Here is a 25477-nt window from a genome sequence, read left to right as displayed (position 1 = left end):
TCCGACCTTTTCTGACGCGGCAGCCTGTGATTGGCTGCAGAGGCCTCTGCAGCCTGTGATTGGCTGCAGAGGCCTCTGCAGCCCGTGATTGGCTGCAGCGCTCACATGGGCTGCATCGTCATCAAGGAATGTCGGGCCGGATGTCGAGAGGGACGCGTCACCAAGGCAACGGCCAGGAGACCAGACTGGAGGAAGCAGGGAGTTCCCGGTAAGTATGAACGTCTTTTTTTTTACAGGTACTGTGATCGGTAGTCACTGTCCAGGGTACTGAAACAGTTACTGCCGATCAGTTAACTCTTTCAGCACCCTGGACAGTGACTATTTAGGGTATGTGCACACACACTAATTACGTCCGTAATTGACGGACGTATTTCGGCCGCAAGTACCGGACCGAACACAGTGCAGGGAGCCGGGCTCCTAGCATCATAGTTATGTACGATGCTAGGAGTCCCTGCCTCTCTGCAGGACAACTGTCCCGTACTGTAATCATGTTTTCAGTACGGGACAGTAGTTCCACGGAGAGGCAGGGACTCCTAGCATCGTACATAAATATGATGCTAGGAGCCCGGCTCCCTGCACTGTGTTCGGTCCGGTACTTGCGGCCGAAATACGTCCGTCAATTACGGACGTAATTAGTGTGTGTGCACATACCCTTACTGACGTCGCCTAGCAACGCTGCCGTAATGACGGGTGCACACATGTAGCCACCCGTCATTACGGGGCCTCATGCACACGACCATAAAAACACCCGTTATCACGGGTCGTAATTACGACCCGAAATAGCGGGCCCATAGACTTCTGTTAGCCACGGGTACCTTCCCGTTTTCCCGTTTTCTCGTGGGAAGGTGCCCGTGCCGTTAAAAAGATAGAACATGTTCTATTTTTTTATTTTACGGGCCGTGCTCGTAATTACGACTCGTAATTACGAGCACGGCCGGCCCGCCACGGGCAGCCGGCCGCTTTTGCGAACCGTGCTGTCATTATAATTATAGCAGCACGGCCCGTAAAATAGAAAAATAGAACATGTTCTATTTTTTTAACGGCACGGGCACCTTCCCGTGAGAAAACGGAAAGGTACCCGTGGGTAACAGAAGTCTATGAGCCCGTTATTGCGGGTCGTAATTACCCGCAATAACGGGTGTTTTTACGGTCGTGTGCATAATGGGAGCACGGCTCGGAAAAACAAACGGCTGCCCGTGCTCATCTCCTGAAATACTCTGTGCTGCCTTAAACTCTGTGGACAGGTCAGGATCCTGTTTCTTTTAAATGCTGCTAGGGAACCCGCTCGATCCACTATATAAGGCTGCGCTACAGTGCAGCATTTAAAAGAAACAGGATCCTGACCTGTCCACAGAGTTTAAGGCAGCACAGAGTATTTCAGGAGATGAGCGTGCAGATTCAGTGCTGCTGTGAACTCTGCTCTTACCATTACGTAGCTCTCAGTCTGTTACCTCTCCTCCACTCCTGTCCTCAAGAACACCTTCACATGATTGGCAAGTCACCACGTAATGGTAAGAGCAGAGTTCACAGCAGCACAGAGTATTTCAGGAGATGAGCGTGCGGATCTTGTGCGTGGTGGTGACTTGCCAATCATGTGAACGTGTTATAGAGGACAGGAGTGGAGGAGATGTAACAGACTGAGCTACGTAATGGTAAGAACAGAGTTCACAGCAGCACAGAGTATTTCAGGAGAGGAGCGTGCAGATTCAGTGCTGCTGTGAACTCTGCTCTTACCATTACGTAGCTCAGTCTGTTACCTCTCCTCGACTCCTGTCCTCAATAACACCTTCACATGATTGGCAAGTCACCACCCCGCACAAGATCCGCACGCTCATCTCCTGAAATACTCTGTGCTGCTGTGAACTCTGCTCTTACCATTACGTGGTGACTTGCCAATCATGTGAAGGTGTTCTGGAGGACAGGAGTGGAGGAGAGGTAACAGACTGAGAGCTACGTAATGGTAAGAACAGAGTTCACAGCAGCACTGAATCTGCACGCTCATCTCCTGAAATACTCTGTGCTGCCTTAAACTCTATGGACAGGTCAGGATCCTGTTTCTTTTAAATGCTGCACTATAGCGCAGCCTTATATAGTGGATCGAGCGGGTTCCCCAGCAGCATTTAAAAGAAACCGTGTTTGTGTATGTGTGTGTTTGTGTATATATGTGTGTTTGGGTATGTGTCTTTGTCTGTTTTTGTTTTTATATGTGTGTTTGTGTATATGTGTGTGTGTGTGTATATATGGGTGTGTTTGTGTATATGTGTTTGTGTATATGTTTGTGTATATATGGGTGTATTTGTGTATATGTTTGTGTGTAGATGTTTGTGAGTGTTTTTGTATATGTGTGTGTTTGTGTATATGGGTGTGTGTTTGTGTGTATATATGGGTGTGTTTGTGTATATGTGTTTGTGTATATGTGTGTTTGGGTATGTGTGTTTTTGTTTGTATATGTGTTTGTGTATATGTGTTCGTGTATGTGTGTGTATAACTGTGTGTGTGTGAGTTTGGATATGTGTGTTTTTGTTTGTATATGTGTGAGTTCGTGTATATGTGTGTGTGTGTTTGTCTGTTTATGTGTGTGTGTGTGTGTATCTTGTTGTGTTTGTGTATATATGTGAGTGTTTGTGTATGGTTGTTTGTGTGTGTGTGTGTGTGTGTGTGTGTGTGTATATCTTGTTGTGTTTGTGTATATATGTGAGTGTGTGTATGGTTGTTTGTGTGTGTGTGTGTGTGTGTTTGTGTATATGGGTGTGTGTTTATGTGTGTTTGTGTATATGTGTGTGTTTGTGTATGGTTGTGTGTGTGTGCGTGTATATATGTGTGTAGGTAAGTAGAAGTATTGGTATTGTTCACATTGATAACTGTTTTTTTATGTTGTTGCAGATTTTGATGTACCGATTGGACTACGTCTTCGATTCGTTGGACTACTGCGTAGATCTACGTTTTTTCAAATTTTAATAAAATGGTTAACGAGGGTTTTGTTGGGGATTTCTTATTTCAATAAAAAAGAATTGTCTTTGTGTTTTATTTTAAACTTTATTAGTGCCTAGATAATGGCAGTTGGCTGATTGACAGCGTCCATTATTAAGGCGGGGCTTAGTGTTAGCCGGTGCAGAGGCTAGCACTAACCACCCATTATTACCCCGGTACCCACCACCACCAGGGGTGCCGGGAAGAGCTTGGTACGATCCAGTACCCGACCATCTGTTGTGATGGTCGGGTACTGGGGCGGCCGTAGGCTGGTATTATGAGGCTGGGAAGGGCCAAAAACAGTGGACCTTCCCACCCTTGTAATGCTAGGCTGCTGCTGCTGTGTTGTATCGGGCTGGTTATAAAAGTGGAGGGACCCCCACGTCGTTTTTTTTTTTTAATTTAACAATAGACGGGTCCCCCACATTTTTAATAACCAGCCATATACAAGGCCGCAGCAGTCTGGCATTACATGGGTGGGAAGGGCCACTGGTTTTGTCCATTCCCAGGCTAATAACACTGTTGTATGTGGCTGGTTATGATAAATTGGGTGGAACCCCATGTCTTTTTTTTAAAAAATATTTAAATAAATAAATTTAAAAAAAATGACGTGGGGTCCCCCCCACTTTTATAACCAGCCCGATACAACACAGCAGCAGCAGCCTAGCATTACAAGGGTGGGAAGGTCCACTGTTTTTGGCCCTTCCCAGCCTCATAATACCAGCCTACGGCCGCCCCAGAGCCCGACCATCACAACAGATGGTCGGGTACTGGATCGTACCTGGCTCTTCCCGGCACCCCTGGTGGTGGTGGGTACCGGGGTAATAATGGTGGTTAGTGTTAGCCTCTGCACCGGCTAACACTAAGCCTCGCCTTAGTAATGGATGTTGTCACTCAGACAGCGGCCATTACTAAAGTGGTAGTAATAAAATTTGAAAAGAAAAAGACAAAGATATAGATAAAATATTTTATTGAAATAAAGCACCCCCAACACAACCCTCATTAACCATTTTATTGTAGAAAAAAAAACGTCATCTAAGTAGTCCTCGAAACCGACGTAGTCCAAACACCAAACCTGTAAAAAAAAAAAAAAAAATGAAATAAAACATGTCGTAGGCTTAGATTCAGTTTAATGTGTGATACTGACTGTTATACCATGTATAGAAGCCTGCCGCGAAGTTGACTTAGATACAGGGCGCCAGCAGACAGTATCATACATGGCCATACATACATATATACAAACATACATACAAGCATGCACATATATACATGCAAATATACATACATGCAAACATACACACATATATACATGCAAACTATCATACATACATGCATACACACACACATGAAAACATACATACATACAAACAAACATGCAAAGATACATACATACATATATACAAGCATGCACATATATACATGCAAACATAAATACATGCAAACATAATTACATACATGCACATATATATAAACATACATGCAAAAATAAAAACATGCAAACATACATACATGCACATATATACATACATACATGACAACATACATACAAACATACATGACAACATACATACATGCAAAAATACATACATACACGCAAACATACATACACACATGCAAACATATATACATGAAAATATACATACAAACATGCACATGTATACATACATGCCAACATACATGCAAACATGCATGCACATATATACATACATACATACATGACAACATACATACATGCAAATATATACATGCAAATATACATACATACACACATGCACATATATACATACATGCCAACATACATGCACATATATACATACATGACAACATACATACATACATACATACATACATACATACATGACAACATACATACATACATACATATACACACATGCAAATATACATACAAACATGCATACATACATACATACATGCAAACATACATTCATGCAAACACACATACATGCAAACATACATACATACATACATTCATGCAAACATACATACATACATACAAATATACATACACACATGCACATATATACATACATACATGAGAACATACATACATACATGACAACATACATGCAAAAATACATACATGCAAACATACACACATGCAAACATACATACATACATGCAAATATATACATGCAAATATACATACAAACATGCACATATATACATACATGCCAACATACATGCACAGATATACATACATGCCAACATACATACATACATACATGCCAACATACATACATGCCAAAAAAATAAAATAATACTTTCATACTTACTTTCCTCCTGTCCGGCCTCCAGCGATGACGTTTCATCCATGTCGCCGCTGCAGCCTGTGATTGGCTGCAGAGGCGGTCACGTGGGATGAAGCGTCATCCTGACGTGCGTGACCGCCACTACAGCCTGTGATTGGCTGCAGCGGCGAAAGGGATGAAACGTCATCGCTGGAGGCCGGACAGGAGGAAAGTAAGTACGAACGTATAATTTTTATTTTTTTATTACATTTAAATTGTATTTTCCGCGCGCCGAGCATGTACTGTCAAGGTTGCTGAAAGAGTTAGTGCAGCCCATTAACTCTATCAGCACCCCGGACAGTAGCATGCTCGGCGCACGGAATTGACAGGTTCGGTACGAACCGAACTTTTTTTGTGAAATTCGGCGAACTAGCCGAACCAAACTTTTGATAAGTTTGCTCATCTCTAATGATGACGATCCTTTTGTGCGCGCGCTGGCCCTTTAAGGCTGTGCGCGAGCGCGCGCACCCTACGGGACACAGCAGGACGGAGCGGTAGTGAGCGCTGGCGTCTCCTAGGAAGGAGACAGGCCAGCGCTCACGGATCCATGGCTGCGGGCGTCGGGAGGTGAATAAACAATAAAATACATCAGAGGGACCGCTGGGAGCAACTGTGGAACTAGAAGTCTTGCTGTAGCAGTTCAGGACCACTGGTTTCAGGAGGGACACATGGAAGGAGCTAGGGATTCTGAGGGTAGGAGGCAGCCGCAGTTTATAGGAGACAGGGTTGATCTGTTGCAGAATCTCGAAAGGGCCAAGGAACCTGGGAGCAAACTGGTATGAGGGTACCCTCAAGCGACAGCCAGACTTTAGTCCCCGGAAGATACTGAGGCGGCTCTCTTCTCTTAGTATCCGCCTTTCGCTTCATGCGATCTACTGCCAGTAAAATAGAGGACCGGGTCTGTTGCCAGATTTGCAGGAAGTCCCCATATGCAGAGTCCTCAGCGGGTACCTGAGATGAAGTCGACACCGGAAGAGGGACTCTAGGATGTTGACTGTACAAAATGTGGAACGGAGTGGAAGTGGTGGACTCACTTGTGTGGTTGTTGTATGAGAACTCGGCCCATGGAAGAAGCTGTGCCCAGTTATCGTGCTGTGAAGAGATGAAGTGGCGGAGATAATTTTCCATGATCTGGTTGATCCTCTCAACTTGCCCATTGGATTGGGGGTGATAGGCAGAGGAAAATTCCAAACTCACATCCAGGAGTTTACAGAGGGCTCTCCAGAACTTAGAGGTAAACTGAACCCCCCGGTCGGACACAATGTGAAGAGGCAAGCCATGCAAGCGAAAGATGTGTAGAATGAAGAGACTCGGCAGTCGGGGAGCAGAAGGTAGGCCGGTCAGCGGGCTAAAATGAGCCATCTTAGACAACCGGTCCACCACCACCGAGATGGTGTTGCATCCTGCAGAGGGAGGAAGGTCTGTGACGAAGTCCATCGCAATGTGCTGCCAAGGGGCACTGGGTACAGGCAGAGGTTGAAGCAGGCCGGCAGGCTTGGAGTGAGTCACTTTGTTAAAGGCACACATCGTGCAAGAAGAGACAAAGTCCAGAACATCTTTAGGTAGCGTGGGCCACCAAAAGTGACGAGCAATCAGGTCTTGGGTTTTACGGACACCAGCGTGTCCAGCCAGTTTAGAACTGTGTCCCCAGCGGAGAATTCTTTTTCTGTCTGCCACCCGAAGAATATGGGTCTATGATAGTCTGAAGGGACTCCACGGTGTCCTCCGTCTCAAATGATCTGGACAGGGCATCGGCCCTCACATTCTTGTCAACGGGACAGTAGTGGAGCAGAAACTGGAAACGGGTGAAGAACAGCGACCACTTGGCTTGACGAGGATTCAGTCTTTGAGCGGACTGAAGGTAGGTGAGGTTCTTGTGGTCGGTGAAGATCAGGATGGGGGTGAGCTGCGCCTTCTAGAAGATGTCTCCACTCCTCCAGGGCCAATTTGATAGCCAGTAGCTCCCGATCTCCAATGGAGTAATTGCGCTCAGCAGAAGAAAAAAGTCTTGAGTAGTAGCCACATACCACTGCCTTTCCTTTGGAGCTCCTCTGGAACAGGAGTGCACCAGCACCAATAGAAGAGGCGTCCACCTCCAGTGAGAACTGCCGAGATACGTCAGGGTGATGGAGGATTGAAGCTGAAGTGAAGGCTTTCTTGAGGCTAATGAATGCGGACTCTGCCTCTGGAGTCCACACCTTGGCGTTTACGCCCTTCTTGGTAAGGGTAGAGATGGGAGCCGTCAGGGAAGAAAAGTTCGGAATTAACTGCCGGTAGAAATTGGCGAATCCCAGGAACCGTTGTATGGCCCTTAGGCCTTGAGGACGTGGCCATTCCAGGATAGACTTTAGTTTCTCAGGGTCCATCTTAAGGCCTTGATCCGATATGACGTAGCCCAGGAAGGGCAAAGACCTCTTCTCAAAGGTGCACTTCTCCAACTTGGCATATAAGCGATTCTCTCTTAGTCGCAGAAGAACTTGACGAACATGCCTCAGATGGGTCACCAGATCTGGGGAGAAAATTGAAATATCATCGAGATAAACTACAACACACATATAGAGGAGATCTCGGAAGATATCATTAACGAACTCCTGAAATACTGCGGGAGCGTTACACAGTCCGAAGGGCATCACTAGGTATTCGTAGTGCCCATCGCGGGTGTTAAATACCGTCTTCCATTCGTCACCCCGGAATATTTGTTCTTGACCGTGATCTGATTGAGACCACGGTAGTCCATGCAGGGTCGAAGAGATCCATCTCTCTTCTTAACGAAGAAGAAGCCTGCCCCAGCCGGGGAGGAAGATTTTCGAATAAAACCCCTCTCCAAGTTCTCCTTGATATAGGCTGACATCGATAAAGTCTCTGGCAAGGAGAGAGGATACACTCGTCCATGGGGAAGAGAAGCATTAGGAACCAGTTCAATGGGACAGTCATAATTCCGATGTGGAGGCAACGTCTCAGCCTCACGTTTGCAAAAGACATCCGCAAAACTGGCATACTGAGATGGTAGCCCGGAAAGTGACTGAGGCAGAGGGGGCACAATAGGACGAACATGTGACAGGCAATGGCTATGGCGTCTGGAACCCCATTGAAGAACCTCTCCAGAATTCCAGTCAAGGGTCGGGGCGTGTAGACGGAGCCATGGCAGACCCAGCAGGATAGGATTGATAGCCTTAGGTAGTACCAGGAAGGTGATCTGTTCTGAATTAAGAGCTCCGACCTGTAGTGTCAATGGCTCAGTGATGAGCATGATCGGATCAGGCAATGGTAGACCATTCACAGAGGCAACTGCCAGGGGTCTCTCCAGAGGGATTGTGGGTAGACTAAAACGATCCATTAGATCCTGCTGGATGAAATTAGCAGCCATTCCAGAGTCAAGATAGGCGGAGGAAAGATGTGATGTCTCTCCGGGGACGATGGCCACAGGAATCGATAATCTGGAAGACGTTTTAACGTTTGTTTTGAATAGTTTTTTATTAAGCAGTTTTGTACAATAATAATATAGTAATAACTCAGACTCGCAGAGTCTCAGCTTTTGCATTTCAGTAATACAATTAAACAAAGTATTAGACCAACATGGCCTACAATAAATCTCACATTACATATCTGTCATGATGTCACAACTTTTGCAAAATATAGAGCATATAAATATATTCATTGCTAACATAGGTAACTACCCTTGACATCACATTGCTTTATAGAGTACCATAACGTGGGTTCTATGGGAGAGAAAGAAAAAGACACACATAATAACCAAAAGAAGGGTAAGGAGGGGGGGGGGGAGGAAAGGTGTAGGGTAGAAGGGTTTCGTAACCATCTCTATGTATTCACGAAAGTGTGCGATTCCTCCATGGGTCCCAAATGGCATCAAATTTGTCTAATGTACTAGCCAGAAGATGTGTTAGGCGGTCATTGACCATTATCCATTAGATCTTAGCGATCAACATATCCATAGACAACGTAGGTGATCGCCAAGCCCTAGCAATAGTTATTTTAGCTGCCAGGAACACATATCGGAGAAATTTACGTGCGGGGGCCCGAACCTCCGGAATAGGACCGCATAGCAGTGCCGTAATCACATCATTGGGGGGTTTGACTTGGATCACTGTGTTAATGAGCTGGTGTACCTGGTTCCAAAAGGCGGCAACCACTGGACACTCCCATAGAATATGCATTAGCGTGCCCTCCGCCCCACACTGCCTAAAGCGGTGCGAATCCACAGATGGATTAAATCGAGCTATACGAGTGGGGACCATATACCATCTCATTAATACCTTATAACCCGCTTCCACCAAGGATGTATTGATAGATAATTTCGAGGTCATGCATGCCATCTCCCGCCACTGCTCCAATTCCACCCCCGTACCTAAATCGTGTTCCCATCGAGTCACGTAAGGGAGTTTACCTTCCGGAGTAACCAGATCGGAATATATCGTGGATATTTTACGTCGTAGGCCAGAGAGCCAGCAAAGCCTTTGAAAAGTGGTCAATGTACTGATGTCACCCTGCCTGGATTTCCAGTCCAGCAAGAAATGGTGTATCTGAATGTATCTAAAATGCTCCGATGGGGGCATCGAGTGTGAGTCCTTAAAGTAGTCCAAAGTTCTAATGTCCCCCCCTATAGAGAAGTCCTTAATCCTGTAAAACCCCTTATTGAGCCACCACCGGAAGTCCATTCTACGCAAACCCGGAGGAAAGGCAGAATTACCCGTGATAGTCATAACCGGATTATGGGGTGATTTAATATGGAATCTCTTTCTAAGCAAGTCCCACAGCTGTAACATCTGAGAAAGCACAGGGGAGAGAACCGGTGGTCTGTCCGAGGACTCCATCCACAATAGCGTTTCCAGCGGGAAACGGGTACATGCGGCCGTTTCAATTTGCGTCCACTGAGGGCAGTATGGTCTCACATAAATATCTGTAAGCTGCGCCAGACGTGCTGCATGGTAGTAATGTTGGATATTGGGAACCCCCAGACCCCCCCCAAACTTTTAGGGGTGAATAAAGTTTGTCTCTGTATTCTCGGTCTTTTAGAACCCCAAATAAACGACATAATCAGCCCTTGGATTTGTCTAAGCGCCTTCTGAGGGATCACGATAGGGAGCGTGCGAAAATAGTAGAGCAATCTGGGCAAAATCGTCATTTTGATGGAGGCAATGCGACCAAACCATGAGAGATTAAGAGGGGACCATCTAGTGAGATCTGTAGCTATTTGTTGAAAAAGTGGAGGGAAGTTGTCCTTGTAGAGGGACTCTATGGTGGGCGTCAATTTGATACCTAAATACGTCAGTCTGCGTGCATCCCAATGAAAATCAAAATTAAGTTTTAAGAGCTTTACTACCCCAATTGGCAATGTAAGATTCATTGCCACCGACTTGCCCAGACAGCTTGCCAAACTGATCAAGAATATGAAAGAGATTCGGCAAGGATGTGAGAGGTGTCGATATGAAAAGCAGAATGTCATCCGCAAACAATGCACATTTATGTTCTACTCCTCCCACCTTCACTCCCCTAATGTCGGGAGAATTTCATATGAGATTGGCCAGTGGCTCAATAGCCAGCGCAAACAGGGAAGGCGATAGCGGGCACCCCTGTCGCGTTCCTCTGCATATTGGAAAGGCTCCCGACATAAATCCCCTAGAGTTTATTTTTGCTGTAGGGAGACAATATAAGATCTTAAGAATAGACAAAAAGCTGGAGCCAAAGCCCATCCTTTCTAGGACATAAAACAAGTATTCCCAGGATAACGAGTCAAAGGCTTTCTGTAGGTCAAGGCTTAATAACATACTTTGACGTACGAATGTACCATCCCACCCCGAGCGAACTGCTGAGATAATATCCACAGCCCGTCTTGTCTGATCCTCTGCCTGGCGGAAGGGTATAAACCCCGCCTTGTCCTTATGTATATACAGTGGGGGAAATAAGTATTTGATCCCTTGCTGATTTTGTAAGTTTGCCCAGTGTCAAAGTCATGAACAGTCTAGAATTTTTAGGCTAGGTTAATTTTACCAGTGAAAAATAGATTATATATATATATATATATATAAAAAAAAAAAAAGAAAATCACATTGTCAAAATTATATATATTTATTTGCATTGTGCACAGAGAAATAAGTATTTGATCCCCTACCAACCATTAAGAGTTCAGCCTCCTCCAGACCAGATACACGCTCCAAATCAACTTGGTGCCTGCATTAAAGACAGCTGTCTTAAATGGTCACCTGTATAAATGACTCCTGTCCACAGACTCAATTAATCAGTCTGACTCTAACCTCTACAACATGGGCAAGACCAAAGAGCTTTCTAAGGATGTCAGGGACAAGATCATAGACCTGCACAAGGCTGGAATGGGCTACAAAACTATAAGTAAGACGCTGGGTGAGAAGGAGACAACTGTTGGTGCAATAGTAAGAAAATGGAAGACATACAAATTGACTGTCAATCGACATCGATCTGGGGCTCCATGCAAAATCTCACCTCGTGGGGTATCCTTGATCCTGAGGAAGGTGAGAGCTCAGCCGAAAACTACACGGGGGAACTTGTTAATGATCTCAAGGCAGCTGGGACCACAGTCACCAAGAAAACCATTGGTAACACATTACGCCGTAATGGATTAAAATCCTGCAGTGTCCGCAAGGTCCCCCTGCTCAAGAAGGCACATGTACAGGCCCGTCTGAAGTTTGCAAATTAACATCTGGATGATTCTGAGAGTGATTGGGAGAAGGTGCTGTGGTCAGATGAGACTAAAATTGAGCTCTTTGGCATTAACTCAACTCGCCGTTTTTAGAGGAAGAGAAATGCTGCCTATGACCCAAAGAACACCGTCCCCACTGTCAAGCATGGAGGTGGAAACATTATGTTTTGGGGGTGTTTCTCTGCTAAGGGCACAGGACTACTTCACCGCATCAATGGGAGAATGGATGGAGCCATGTACCGTCAAATCCTGAGTGACAACCTCGTTCCCTCCACCAGGACATTAAAAATGGCTCGTGGCTGGGTCTTCCAGCACGACAATTACCCGAAACATACAGCCAAGGCAACAAAGGAGTGGCTCAAAAATAAGCACATTAAGGTCATGGAGTGGCCTAGCCAGTCTCCAGACCTTAATCCCATCGAAAACTTATGGAGGGAGCTGAAGATCCGAGTTGCCAAGCGACAGCCTCAATCTTAATGATTTACAGATGATCTGCAAAGAGGAGTGGGCCAAAATTCCATCTAACATGTGTGCAAACCTCATCATCAACTACTAAAAATGTCTGACTGCTGTGCGTGCCAACAAGGGTTTTGCCACCAAGTATTACGTCTTGTTTGCCAAAGGGATCAAATACTTATTTCTCTGTGCACAATGCAAATAAATATATATAATTTTGACAATGTGATTTTTTTTTTTTTTTATATATAATCTATCTCTCACTGGTAAAATTAACCTAGCCTAAAAATTCTAGACTGTTCATGTCTTTGACAGTGGGCAAACTTACAAAATCAGCAAGGGATCAAATACTTATTTCCTTCACTGTATGTGGCGAGGAACGAATTCAATCTAACCGCCAGAATTTTTGTCATAATCTTAAGACATCAAGAAGGGATATCGGGCGGTAATTGGCCTGATCTGTATGATCCTTATGAGGCTTGGGAATGAGATGTATGTAAGCTAAATTCGAAAAAGGAGGCAAGTTACTACCCTCCCGATAGGCATTGAACAGTTCAACCATGTGTGGGGCCAAGACCTCCCTAAAGTGTTTGTAATAACCTGAGGAAAACCCATCTGGCCCCGGGGCTTTGTGAGCCTTCAGATTTTTAATAACATCCAATACCTCTTCCAAGCTAAATTCAGCATCCAGTGTTTCTCTATCCCCTTGGGAAAGTTTAGTAGGGAATGCTGTTTCCAGCAAGACCTTAGCCTTATTTTTATCAAACTGAGGTGGTGCCGAGTACAAAGCTGAATAAAAATTCTGAAAGGCCTTTAAAACTTTTGTGGGGTTCTGTGATAGAGATCCATCCGCCAAGCGCAATTTCGGTGGTGTTGAGGCGTTAAATCTGGGCGTTAGGCGTCTGGAGAGTAATGTTCCCGGTTTGTCCCCTTGTGAAAAAAACTTATGTTGTGACCATCGCAGGCTCTTTTCCGCCCAGCTTGTCAGACATAAATTTAATTCTGTTCTAGCTTCCGCCAATTTCGCTTTAATATCTGCCGATGGGTCTGTTTTGAATTGCTTGGACAGATCCGCAAACTTCCTTTCCTTTAACGCAAGTACCTCTTTCGACCGTTTCTTATTACGCGAGGCTATCTGAATGAATTTTCCCCTAATCACTGCTTTGTGTGCCGCTCAATTGGACATAATCGAGGTGTCTGGTACCTTATTAAGTAGGAAATATGTGTCCAATTCCCTTTGGATTTCTTTGACCATCTCCTGATCCGATAGTAGTGACTCATTCAATCTCCAAGAGGAGATAGGAGGTCTCCCGCATAAATCTGACAGCCGAACCACAATCGGGTCATGGTCAGTCCAGGGTGTAGCCAAAATCCTAGCATCCGTGACCTTAGGGAGTAAGCTAGTTGACAACATAACATGATCAATGCGGGTGTGAATATTATGGGCTGAGGAGAAATAAGTATAATCCCTTGCTGTGGGATTAAAATCCCGCCAGACATCTGACATCCACCGAATTGAAGAAACGTGCTACTTGTATGCTGGTTGACGTAGGAGGAATAAGTCGCACCCTGGATGCGTGGGATTTATCCATGGACGGGTCTAAAGCTATATTAGAATCCCCCCCATTAATTATCGGGCCCTCTATCGATGAGTGGAGCTTGCGCCACATGCCTTGGAAGAACGCCGGTTGGTTAGAGTTCGGGGCATAGTAGTTAATAAAGGTTATTGGAGATTCGTGTAACAGACCCGTGACCAAGATGTACCTGCCATCTGGATCAGAGATCGCTTTGTGAGATGTAAACGGGACCGACCGAGACAGCCATATGCCCACTCCCCTGTGCTTAGTAGAGGCACTAGCCCAAAAATTTTGTGAGTAGTGTCTATGGAAGTACGATGGAGCAGAGGAGGTAGAGAAATGCGTTTCCTGTAAAAATAGTATATCAACATGAGAAGATTTATAGTACAAGAAAGCTTTTCGACGCTTGATCGGGGAGTTAAGGCCCTGCACATTATGTGTGAGTAAACTATAGGACTTAGCAGATTCCAGGACCGCCATCATAGAGCAGGAGGTAGAACCATGTGCTGATTGGGATCCAGCCATAGAGACAAAGGTCAAAAATAGGAAAGAAGGGAAAGGGAAGGGAGTGAGAGACAGAACAAAAATAGGACAGACACAAAATATCAGTAATACCGAACATAGTCTACCGACTAGGCAGTCAAGAAAAGACTGCAAAATGGGGGCAGCAGACCGTCGTGAAGGCACAGCATTTCCGTAAATATGTACTCAGACATTCAACCCCTTAACCTATATCATCCCTGAGCGTAATAGACATTCACATGTTAATAATAAGGTAAAGCAAACTTCACATTTTGAACCGAACATATCTATGTCCGGGATATCAACTCACTGCGACCTCGACACATCAAGAACCGTCCTCGCCTTGTTCGGGCCAGCCTATAAACAAACTTTCATTACTATAAGTGGGAATCAAAAATCCCCATAACTACCCCAACGTATGGGGCCACGGCTCCCAGTCCGCTGAGAACTGCAACTGGCGGTATCAGGCTGAAACTCAACATCAGTGTTGTTTGAAGACATCTCCGGCCGATATGAAGAATAAAGAAAAATAAAATGAGTGCTTCTATATTCGGCCCTCTACCCGTCATGGAGGATTCAATTGTTGCCGACGAGAGTCCACCCTCTGTTCCCTAGGCACCTCTGGATGGCCTCCCTGGGTGCGGCATAGTGGTGACAACGGGGGATCTTGTATGGGGAGTCGGGGAGAACTGGACTTATCCTGGGATGGTAGAATATGTAAGTCCCTCAGCAGATCTTCCCCTTCCTGTAGCGTGGAGAAGCCATATTGCCTGTTGTTGCGCATGAAAAGGAGACAAAATGGGAATGCCCACCGGTATGGGATAGCATGGTGTTTGAGGGTCTGCAGGATAGGACGAAGCATCCGCCTTTTTTGAATGGTTTGGAGAGCCAGATCAGCAAATATCTGAACCGCTGTATTACAAATGGTGATCACCGGAAGCTTCCTAGCTCTTTCCATCACTTTCTCCTTAACCGAGTAATAGTGGAGTTTCACTATAATATCTCTCCATCCCGCCTCATGGCCGTCAGTGCTCTATGGGCCCGGTCAATTTCCATATGTAATTCCGATATATCAGGTATCAAGGTAGTGAGTAGCATACGAACCACCGCCGGTACCGCCGTCTGAGATTCCGGGACCCCTCTGATTCTGAAATTATAGCGTCGGGATCTGTTTTCCAGGTCCTCAATTCTGGTGTTCGCCTCCTCCAATTACTCCTGCAGGTCCTCCATAAATCTGGTATTCTGATTGACCCTTGCAGTGATGGAGGTCATTTTGGTTTCAATAGCCTGCATATGAGCCCCCACTTTATGTAGATCTTGGTGTACAGCGGAAATCTTGGAGCTTATTTCCCCCATCTGAGCTTGCATGGCTCTTGATATGCATGAAAAGATGGCGTCCTCTGTCAATCTGGAAGTAATGGCCGGCGGCATGAGCGGGTGCTGTGGTACATGAACGGGCGTTGGCTGCGGCATTCCCAGGTCCGGGATCGGGCCCTCTGCCTGTAAATCCTCCTTTGCCTGCGATGGTGATGCACTGCCGTGCTCCCGCAGGAGCACAGGATAGTCCTGTGATAACACCGCTGTGCTGGGCTGTATCTCCTGCTGCTGCTGCAGCAGGCCTTGCTCCGCCATGTTCGGCGCCGCCATCAGCATGTCTGCCACGGACCTCTGAGCCTGGGTTTGCTTACCCCGTCTGCCGCTCCCTCTGGCCATAGGTGGATGCCCGGGCATCTAAGGTACTTCTCCTATCTTTTATGGGTCTCGATGTCTGCTGTTAGCGATATATATGCTGGGATGCCTTCACGAGGTGCGGAGCCTGGCTAGAACGCGTCCACCATGTTCAGCTGCGCGCATGCGCCCACGTTTTAACGTTTGGAGACTTTCCACCTTGAGTTGCCTCTCCAATCAACCCTAGGTACTGGAGTTTCCCGGTCTCTGTGGGCATTGGCGCACATAATGACCTTTGAGGCCACAATACATACATAGTGCTGCTTCTCCTGTTCAGATAACCGGACTCTGTCTACCTGCATGGGTTCTTCAGGTAGCGCTAGGAGAGGACAATAGTGGTCTCTGGACCGAGGGTGCTGGTCTGTGGACCCGGCTCTCCTGTCCAACCTCTAGAGAGCACTCCCGGATTCTCATATCAACCCGGGTGGCTAACAGGATGAGGGCATCCAAGGTAGAAGAAAGGTCGCGGGCCGCCAGTTCGTCCTTGATGTTAGAGGACAGTTCCTGCCAGAAGGTCGCCACCAGTGCCTCATTGTTCCATGCCAGCTCGGCTGCTAGGGTATGGAAGGAGATAGCATACTCCCCTACTGTGGAGCCTTCTTGCTTGAGGGTCAACAGAGTGGCTGCGGCAGAGGATGTTCGACCCGGCTCCTCGAACACGGCACGAAAGGACTGCAGGAACAAGGCTAGGTCCGCGGATAAAGGGTCCTTGTTGATCCGAGATTGGGTTCGCCCATGCCAGGGCCTTGCCAGCGAGGAGGGAGATAATAAATGCCACTTTGGCCTCCTCGGAGGGGAAGAGATGAGGCCGTAGCCTAAAATTAACCGTGCATTGATTGAGAAATCCTCTACATGCTCTGGGATCACCGTCGTAGCGAGGAGGAAGAGGCAGAGGAACTGTGGATCCGGAACAAACGGGAGGAGCAACGGGCAGTGGCACAGCAACCGCTTCAGAAGGAAGAACCGGAGGTGGAACAGCGAGTCGATTCAGGCGGACCATGATAGAATTCACTGCCTCAAGGAGTTGATCCTAACGTGTGCGTAGGTCATGCATCTCTGTCTGAATCTTCTGGACTGCGGTCTTGGGCTGGCCAGCGGGTTCCATGGCCTGAGCGTACTGTCACGGGCACAGGTTATGTGGACCCACTAGGCCGCTCCGCCATAGCGGGGAGGCAGCTAACCAGGTCACAGTCTATGCGAAAGTCAATGGCAGACAGTAATGCTTGGGTACCTGCAATAGTCCAGACGGTGGCTGTGGCTTCAGCACGGATGGAGGCTGGTGCGACAAGTGGCGCCGGATGTTGCCGGGCAGTATCCGATGTAGCAGAAGACACTGGACGTGGCAGAAGACACTGGACGTGGTAAACGACAGCAGGTGCAGTAGACACGACTCCAACGCTGGTAGGCACAGGAACTAGAACAATACGGAAAACAGGAACGGGTAACAGGGCACGGGTAACAACTGGAATGGGGAAACACTAAGGGACCATTTGCGAGACAGACTGGGATAGACTAACAACGCTCAGGCAAGGATCAGAAGGCCTGGGGCCTTCTTATAGACCAGGAAGCCATGGCAGTTCATGATGATGACGATCATTTTGTGCGCGTGCTGGCCCTTTAAGACACTACGGGACACAGCAGGACGGAGCGGAAGTGAGCGCTGGTATCTCCTAGGAAGGAGACAGGGGCCAGCGCTCACGGATCCATGGCTGCGGGCGTCGGGAGGTGAGTAAACCCGACGGCCCGCGGCCATGGACGCTACATGTTCTTTGGAGTGCAGATTTTGCTGGATTGGTTTTCGGGTGCCATGTCGCATTTGCAGAGCCCCAGAGGTATCAGAGCAATGGAAACCCACCAGAATTGACCCCATTTTGGAAACTACACCCCTCAAGGAATTAATTTATTGGTGTTGTGACCATTTTGACCCCATAGTTTTTTCACATAACGTATTTGAATTGGGCTGGGAATTCAAACAAAATAATTTTTTTCCAATAATATGTAGTTTTGGCTGAAAATTTCTTATTTTCACAAGAAATAAAATACCCCATTTTGTTGCCCAATTTGTCCTGAGTGCGGCAATGCCCAATTTGTGGTGATAAACTGCCGTTCGGGCCCATGGGAGGGCTCAGAAGGAAAGGACCACCATTTGGGGATTTTCTGGTGCGAAGTCATGTATGCAGAAGCCCCTGAGGTACCAGTACAGTTGAAACCCCCAAGAAGTGACCCCGTTTTAAAAACTACACCCCTTAAAGGCAATGTGTTGCCAGAAAAACATGTTGTTTTTTTTTTAATTAAACATTTAGTGTGTGGGTGATTAAACATTGTTCAAATTTTTTTTATTTTTTTCACGAGTCAGGAAATATTATAAATTAATTCTAATTTATAATACTACCCATTTTTGGTCACTAGATGGAGCTATTCCCAAAATTGCAGCTTTGCAAAATTGGGTAAAAAGCCCTCGCTCTAGTGAGCTCTCAGCATCCCCCCCTCCTTTATCCTGGCTAGTGCCGGGATAAACGAGGGGTTTGAACGGTGTAACCTCCTACACTGTGTGTCACCATTTTTTGAGCTAACACACAGTGTAGTAGGTTTACATACAGTAGTAAACACACACAAACACGAACATACATTGAAATCTCTTACCTGCTCCTGCCGCCGCGGCTCCCTCCGGCCTGTCCGCTCCGTTTGCTGCCGCTGGTCCAAGTGCACAAATCCGGAAGCCGCGACCGTAAGTAGTAATATTACTGTCCGGCCGCGACTTCCGGTCCACAGGAAAATGGCGCCGGACGGCGCCAATTTCGAATTGGACTGTGTGGGAGCGGCGCATGCGCAGTTCCCACACAGACGCCGTACACTGAAGTCAATGGGACGGGAGCCGTTCGCAGTCCCTATGGGACTGTGGCTGCCGTATTCCATGTCTGTATGTGTCGTTAATCGACACATACAGAAATGGAACAAAAAATGGCAGCCCCCATAGGGAAGAAAAAGTGTAAAAATAAGAAAAAGTAAAACACAAACACACAAATGAATATAAACGTTTTTAATAAAGCACTAACATCTTTAACATATAAAAAAAATAATTTGTGATGACACTGTTCCTTTAAGGCATTCATCTAGAGATGTAGTGAGCATTTTGACCGAAGACATACACCCCATAAACTGTAATGTGGGTTCTCCCGGGTACGGCAATACCCTCAATGTGGCTGTTATCAGCTGCCTGGGCATAGCAGGGCTCAGAAGGGAAAGACGAGGGGGGATAAGCTGTGCGGAGTGCGTCAGGGTAAGTAAAACTGGGGTAGATTAAAAACCAAGGGATGTATGATAAATTTTATAACACAGAGCTCTTTTTCATACAGAGCTCTGGTTATTCGGGACACGTGTCACATTGATGTATTGTGTCCTCCCTTATCCCCCTCTTATAGCAGACTTTGTACATCTTTGACTTTTTCCCTTCTTGCCAGTTTGGGGAACTTCTCCTGGAAAGTGTTGCCCTGGTACGATGCGTGTGGCCTCGCTTCCAGAAGTACTGGGTGCCCCCCCTTCTTGGTCCCTAAAAATTAGTTTCTTGATAACCACCTCTTGAAATTCCAGGAAAGTACCCCTCTGGCCTGCACATCGACATTGCACCTACACATTGTATAATGCCAACTGTATGAGGTGCCCGGCCAGCTTCTTATACCACACCGCATGGCGCTGTAGGGCTTCAGGACTTGATCTGACAAGTCCACCCCTCCCATGTACCTATTGTAGTCCAGGATGCAGTCTGGTTTGGGGGTCTCTGTACTGGTACCTCGTACAGGTACATGGGTACTGGTGTGGCATCTCTCTTGTCTTGTACGTGACACACAATATGTTGCTGCTAGATTGTGCCCTGCGCTCACCCCTTCTTGTTTGCCCTGCAGAGTCTTAGGGAGGCCTCTCAGATCCTCTAGCAGTGCTGCATGCCGCAGGACTGGAAGCGAGGCAGTTGAAGAGTGGGACGCTGGTATAAAAATTATCCAGGTAGAGGTGGTAACCCTGGTCCAGCAGTGGGTGCACCAAATCACACACAATTTTTGCATTAACTCCCAGTAAGGGGGGGGGGGGCATTCTGGGGGCTGAGCACTGGTGTCCTTCTCTTCATGTATCCTAAATCTGTAGGTATACCCTGATGCCCTCTCGCACAGCTCATACATCTTCACACCATACCTTGCCCTCTTACCCGGCAGGTACTGGCGGAATTGAAGCCTCCCTTTAAAATCTACCAAGGACTCATCAATAGAAATACACGTCTCGGGGGTGTTTGCTTGGAAAAACCGGGCACTGAAACGATCTAATAGGGGTCTCCGTTTATACAAATGGTCAAAACTGGGGTCGTCTTGGAGTGGGCGCTGCTCATTAGGAGAAGCGAAGTATTGCCTGATTTTTTTTAGGTTCCAGTTCAGTTCTGAAGTTGGTTTGAGGGGCCCATATATTAGAAACCCCCATCAAACACCCCATTTTAGAAACTAGATCCCTCAAAGTATTCACAACAGCATTTAGAAAGTTTATGAACCCTTTAGGTGTTTCACAGAAATTTAGAGCAAAGTAGAGGTGAAATTTACATATTTATTTTTGTCAGAAAATTCTTTTTATACCATTTTTTTTTTATAACACAAAAGGATTTATCAGAGAAACGCAACTCAATACTTATTGCCCAGATTCTGCAGTTTAGAGAAATATCCGACATGTGGCCCTAGTGCGGTAATGGACTGAAGCACCGACCTCCGAAGCAAAGGAGCACCTAGTGGATTTTGAGGCCTCCTTTTTATTAGGCACCATGTCCGGTTTGAAGAGGTCTTGTGGTGCCAAAACAGTGGAAAACCCCCAAAAGTGACCCCATTTTGTAAACTAGACCCCTTGAGGAATCCATTGCAGTTTTCTTGGGGTGCATGCAGCTTTTTGATCAGTTTTTATTCTATTTTTTATTTTTTTCACAGCGTTCCCCGTGCGCTATAAATGACATATTCACTTTATTCTGCGGGGCGATACGATTACGGCGATACCAGATGTTTATAGTTTTTATGTCTTATGGCGTTTGCACAATAAAATACGTTTTGTAAACAATCATTCACTTTTTGTGTTGCCTTATTCTAAGAGCCAGAACTTTTTTATTTTTCCATCAATAAAGCCGTGCGAGGACTTATTTTTTGCGTAACGAACTGCAGTTTCGATCAGGACCATTTTTAGGTACAGGCGACTTTTTGATCTCTTTTTATTCCATTTTTTTGGATGTGAAGTGACCAAACAATTGTGATTCTGGTACGGTTTGTTATTATTTTTTTTACGGCGTTCACCGTGCGAGATAAATAACGAAAAGTTTTGTAGTTCAGGCCGTTACGGATGCGGCGATACCAATTATGTATAGTTTATTTGTTTATCTATTTTTATTAATAATAAAGGACTGATAGGAGTAAAAGGGGGATTTTTACTTTTATTACTTTTAAAACTTTTATTTTCTCTTTTTTACACAATATTTTTTTACCTTTTTTTTACTTTATTACTTTGTCCCACTAGGGGACATGAGGGCAGGAGGCCCTGATTTCTATTCTAATACACTGCACTACATGCGTAGTGCAGTGTATCAGAGCTGTCAGCTACTCACTGACAGCAAGCATAGTGGGTCCTGACATTGTCAGGACCCACTAGGCTTCCGTCGATGGCATAGCCGGACGCCATTGTTTGGTGTCCGGTTGCCATAGTCACCATCGCCGGCCGCTATCGTGTAGCAGGCCGGCGATGGTAGCTTAACCCCTAAAAAGCAGCGATCTCTATTGAACGCGGCTTTTAAGGAGTTAAGCAATGTGGACACAGCGATCGGTCCCCGCTGTAGGAGCTGCGGCAGCTGCTGTACGAGACAGCAGCTGTCACAGCTCCTGTATGAGTCGGGAGGACGGCCGAAACGGCCGTTACTCCCTAGACGTACTATTAGGTCATGGAGCGTGAACGATACAGCTGCCATGACCTAATAGTACGTCCAGGAGCGGGAAGGGGTTAAGGACGCATCCTTGTTTTGGCCTTAAGGCTCAGAGCCCATTTTGCAAATCTGACATATTTCACTTTATGTGGTAATAACTTCGGAATGCTTAAACCTATCTAAGCAATTCTGAGATGGTTTTCTCATGACACATTGGGCTTTATATTAGTGGTAAAATTTGGTCAATATATTCAGTGTTTATTTGTGAAAAATAGCAACATTTAGAGAAAATTTTTAAAAAATAGCATTTTTCTGAATTTAAATTGACCTGCTCGTAAGGCAGATGGTTATACCCCCCAAAATAGTTACTAGTTCACATTTCCCATATGTCTACTTTAGATTGGCTTCGTTTTTTGAACATTCTTTTATTTTTCTTGGACGTTACAAGGCTTAGAACATAAACAGCAATTTCTCATATTTTTAAGAAAATGTCAAAAGCCTTTTTTTTAAGGTGCCTGTTCAGTTCTGAAGTGGCTTTGAGGAGCCTATGTATTAGAAACCCCCATAAAACACCCCATTTTAAAAACTAGACCCCTCAAAGTATTCACAACAGCATTTAGAAAGTTTTTTTCGGAGGCAGCCGGAGCGGCTTAACGGTGTGGGGTCTGGGTGTCGGTCATCAATTGTCCAGTAGTTGACAACCCCATTAAGTCCTAGGGTACATTAACTTACACACAGGTTGGCGCTTTTGAGGTGATTTGTCCGACTCTTGGATAACGTTTTTAATTTGCATCTGCATTTTATAATAAACAGAGGAACATTGTAAGGTCAAATCTGCACTGTGTGAACAAGACCTAAGAAGTAGATGCGTTTAGTCAGGTTTGCTTGTTGGATTTAGAAATTGAAGGTCAATATTCAGTTTACACGTCTTCTAATGAGAGATCGTTCTATATTCTCAGCTTTTACTAAAAGAAGTGAAGAACCTGAGAGAGCGCCTGGGTGTGGTGAAGACATCATCTCCAGTGCAGCTGCCCAGAGACTTCTCCACATCTATAGAGACTTACGTGATCCAGGACTGCTCTTCATTTGAGTCTGTGATCTTCATTCCTACGCTGAGGATGGAAGCGGCCGCCAGAGATCTGTCAGGATCAGACACGTTCCTGAGCGCCGCCTGACAGTATGGAGACGTTTCTATTAAATATGACAATGTTATAAAAAGACAAGCAGCTTCTTATTGAAGAAACGCGCCCGTCCTTGTCCTCAGTGTTGTCTAGCGTTTTGATCGCTGGTATAATACACTGCATTGTGCCTCTGGCAGGGCCTAGTAGGCTACCGTACATAGTAGACCAGGGGGGCATTGTTAGGCCTCCGGTGGTCATAGCATGGGTCTAAGCTGGGGTCTGTACTTTTTCTAGGGTCTGGTTTGGGGTCTGATTAATTTAGGAGGTCTGAATAATTTAGGGGTCTTACTTTTTACCCTAGTGCTCTAATTCTGGGACATCCTATGAAGTACATGGAGCACGCACACTACATACCTCTCAAAGACTATACAGGAGCACGCCCAATCCATACCTCCCATAGACTATACAGGAGCATTCTCACTACATACCTCCCATAGACTATACAGAAGCACGCTCACACCATACCTCCCATAGACTATATAGGAGCACGCTCACACCATACCTCCCATAGACTATACAGGAGCATGCTCACTCCATACCTCCCATAGACTATATAGGAACACGCTCATTACATACCTCCCAAAGACCATACAGGAGCACGCTCACTCCATACCTCCCATAGACTATACAGCAGCATGCTCACTACATACCTCCCATAGACTATATAGGAGCACGCTCACTACATACCTCCCAAAGACCATACAGGAGCACGCTCACTCAATACCTCCCAAAGACCATACAGGAGCATGCTCACTCCATACCTCCCATAGTCTATACAGGAGCACGCTCACTACATACCTCCCATAGACTATATAGGAGCACGCTCACTACATACCTCCCATAGACTATACAGGAACACGCTCAATCCATACCTCCCATAGACTATACAGGGGTACGCTCTCTCCATACCTCCCATAGACTATACAGGAGCACGCTCGATCCATACCTCCCATAGACTGTACAGGAACACACTCAATCCATACCTCCCATAGACTATACAGGGGTACGCTCTCTCCATACCTCCCATAGACTATACAGGGGTAAGCTCTCTCCATACCTCCCATAGACTATACAGGAGCACGCTCGATCCATACCTCCCATAGACTGTACAGGAACACACTCAATCCATACCTCCCATAGACTATACAGGGGTACGCTCTCTCCATACCTCCCATAGACTATACAGGGGTACGCTCTCTCCATACCTCCCATAGACTATACAGGAGCACGCTCACTCCATACCTCCCATAGACTATACAGGAGCACGCTCTCTCCATACCTCCCATAGACTATACAGGAGCACGCTCACTCCTTACCTCTCCTAGATTATACAGGAGCACACTCACTCCTTACTTCCCATAGACTATAATAGAGAGTGAAGTGCAGCCAGCTATCTGGTTTTTAACTATCTGCTCTAATGTGTACAGTGGGGGATCAGACACCCCCATTTTCATGATTAGTGGTTATACCTGCAGTCAGGCTCCTCTAATCAAGCATTTGTGGTGTATACTATCAATATCCGCGATTAGTGTGTGATATGAAGCTGTATTGTGCTCCATATTGTGCAGTATTGTGTGCTGTATATTGCGCCATATTATTGTTTAGAGGCCGCAGACAGGGCGACGCTCTGATACATTCTGCTGGTGGGTCCTTTTGGGCCCCTGCCGATACTGAAACTTCCAGTGATGTCCTCATCTAGGATTCAGACACGGTTCAGCACATCAGTAGTCTTCAGCTGTTGCAAAACTACAACTCCCATGGCATGTTTTTGATATCTGACCCCATTCTGGTAAATTTGATGATGACACGTCTCATGACATAGCTGCGACCATGTGACACCTCTCCACTTGGCACCCATAACCCATGGTGCAGGGTGTTTCCCATGTGGCGATTACATTAGCTGTGAAAACATTGAGCGATTCTTCTCTGGGGTCATATATTACACCATTGGCCTTGGCATGAACGCAATTTTGGGTGAGAGTCCATGAACACGTATGTAAATGCCTGTGTTGTATGTTTTATGGGTGCGATTCTACATTTTAGAAAGTCTGGAATTGACCACATTGATTTGGGAATTCTTTGAGGTGATAGAAACCTCCCCAGAG

The 25477-nt window shown here is 46.0% G+C and overlaps 1 pseudogene; it reads left to right on the top strand.

Annotated features, from left to right (window-relative positions):
- LOC142704766 (Fanconi anemia core complex-associated protein 100-like) overlaps nucleotides 1-23373 on the top strand; it is a 42778-nt pseudogene extending 19405 nt beyond the window's left edge.
- Nucleotides 23374-25477: the final 2104 nt, after the last annotated feature.

The sequence above is a fragment of the Rhinoderma darwinii genome, unplaced genomic scaffold (assembly GCF_050947455.1).
Source record: "Rhinoderma darwinii isolate aRhiDar2 unplaced genomic scaffold, aRhiDar2.hap1 Scaffold_3377, whole genome shotgun sequence".
Classification (NCBI taxonomy): domain Eukaryota; kingdom Metazoa; phylum Chordata; class Amphibia; order Anura; family Rhinodermatidae; genus Rhinoderma; species Rhinoderma darwinii.
The sequence above is the reverse complement of the archived record's forward strand: the minus strand, read 5'-3'. Positions and strand labels throughout refer to the sequence as shown.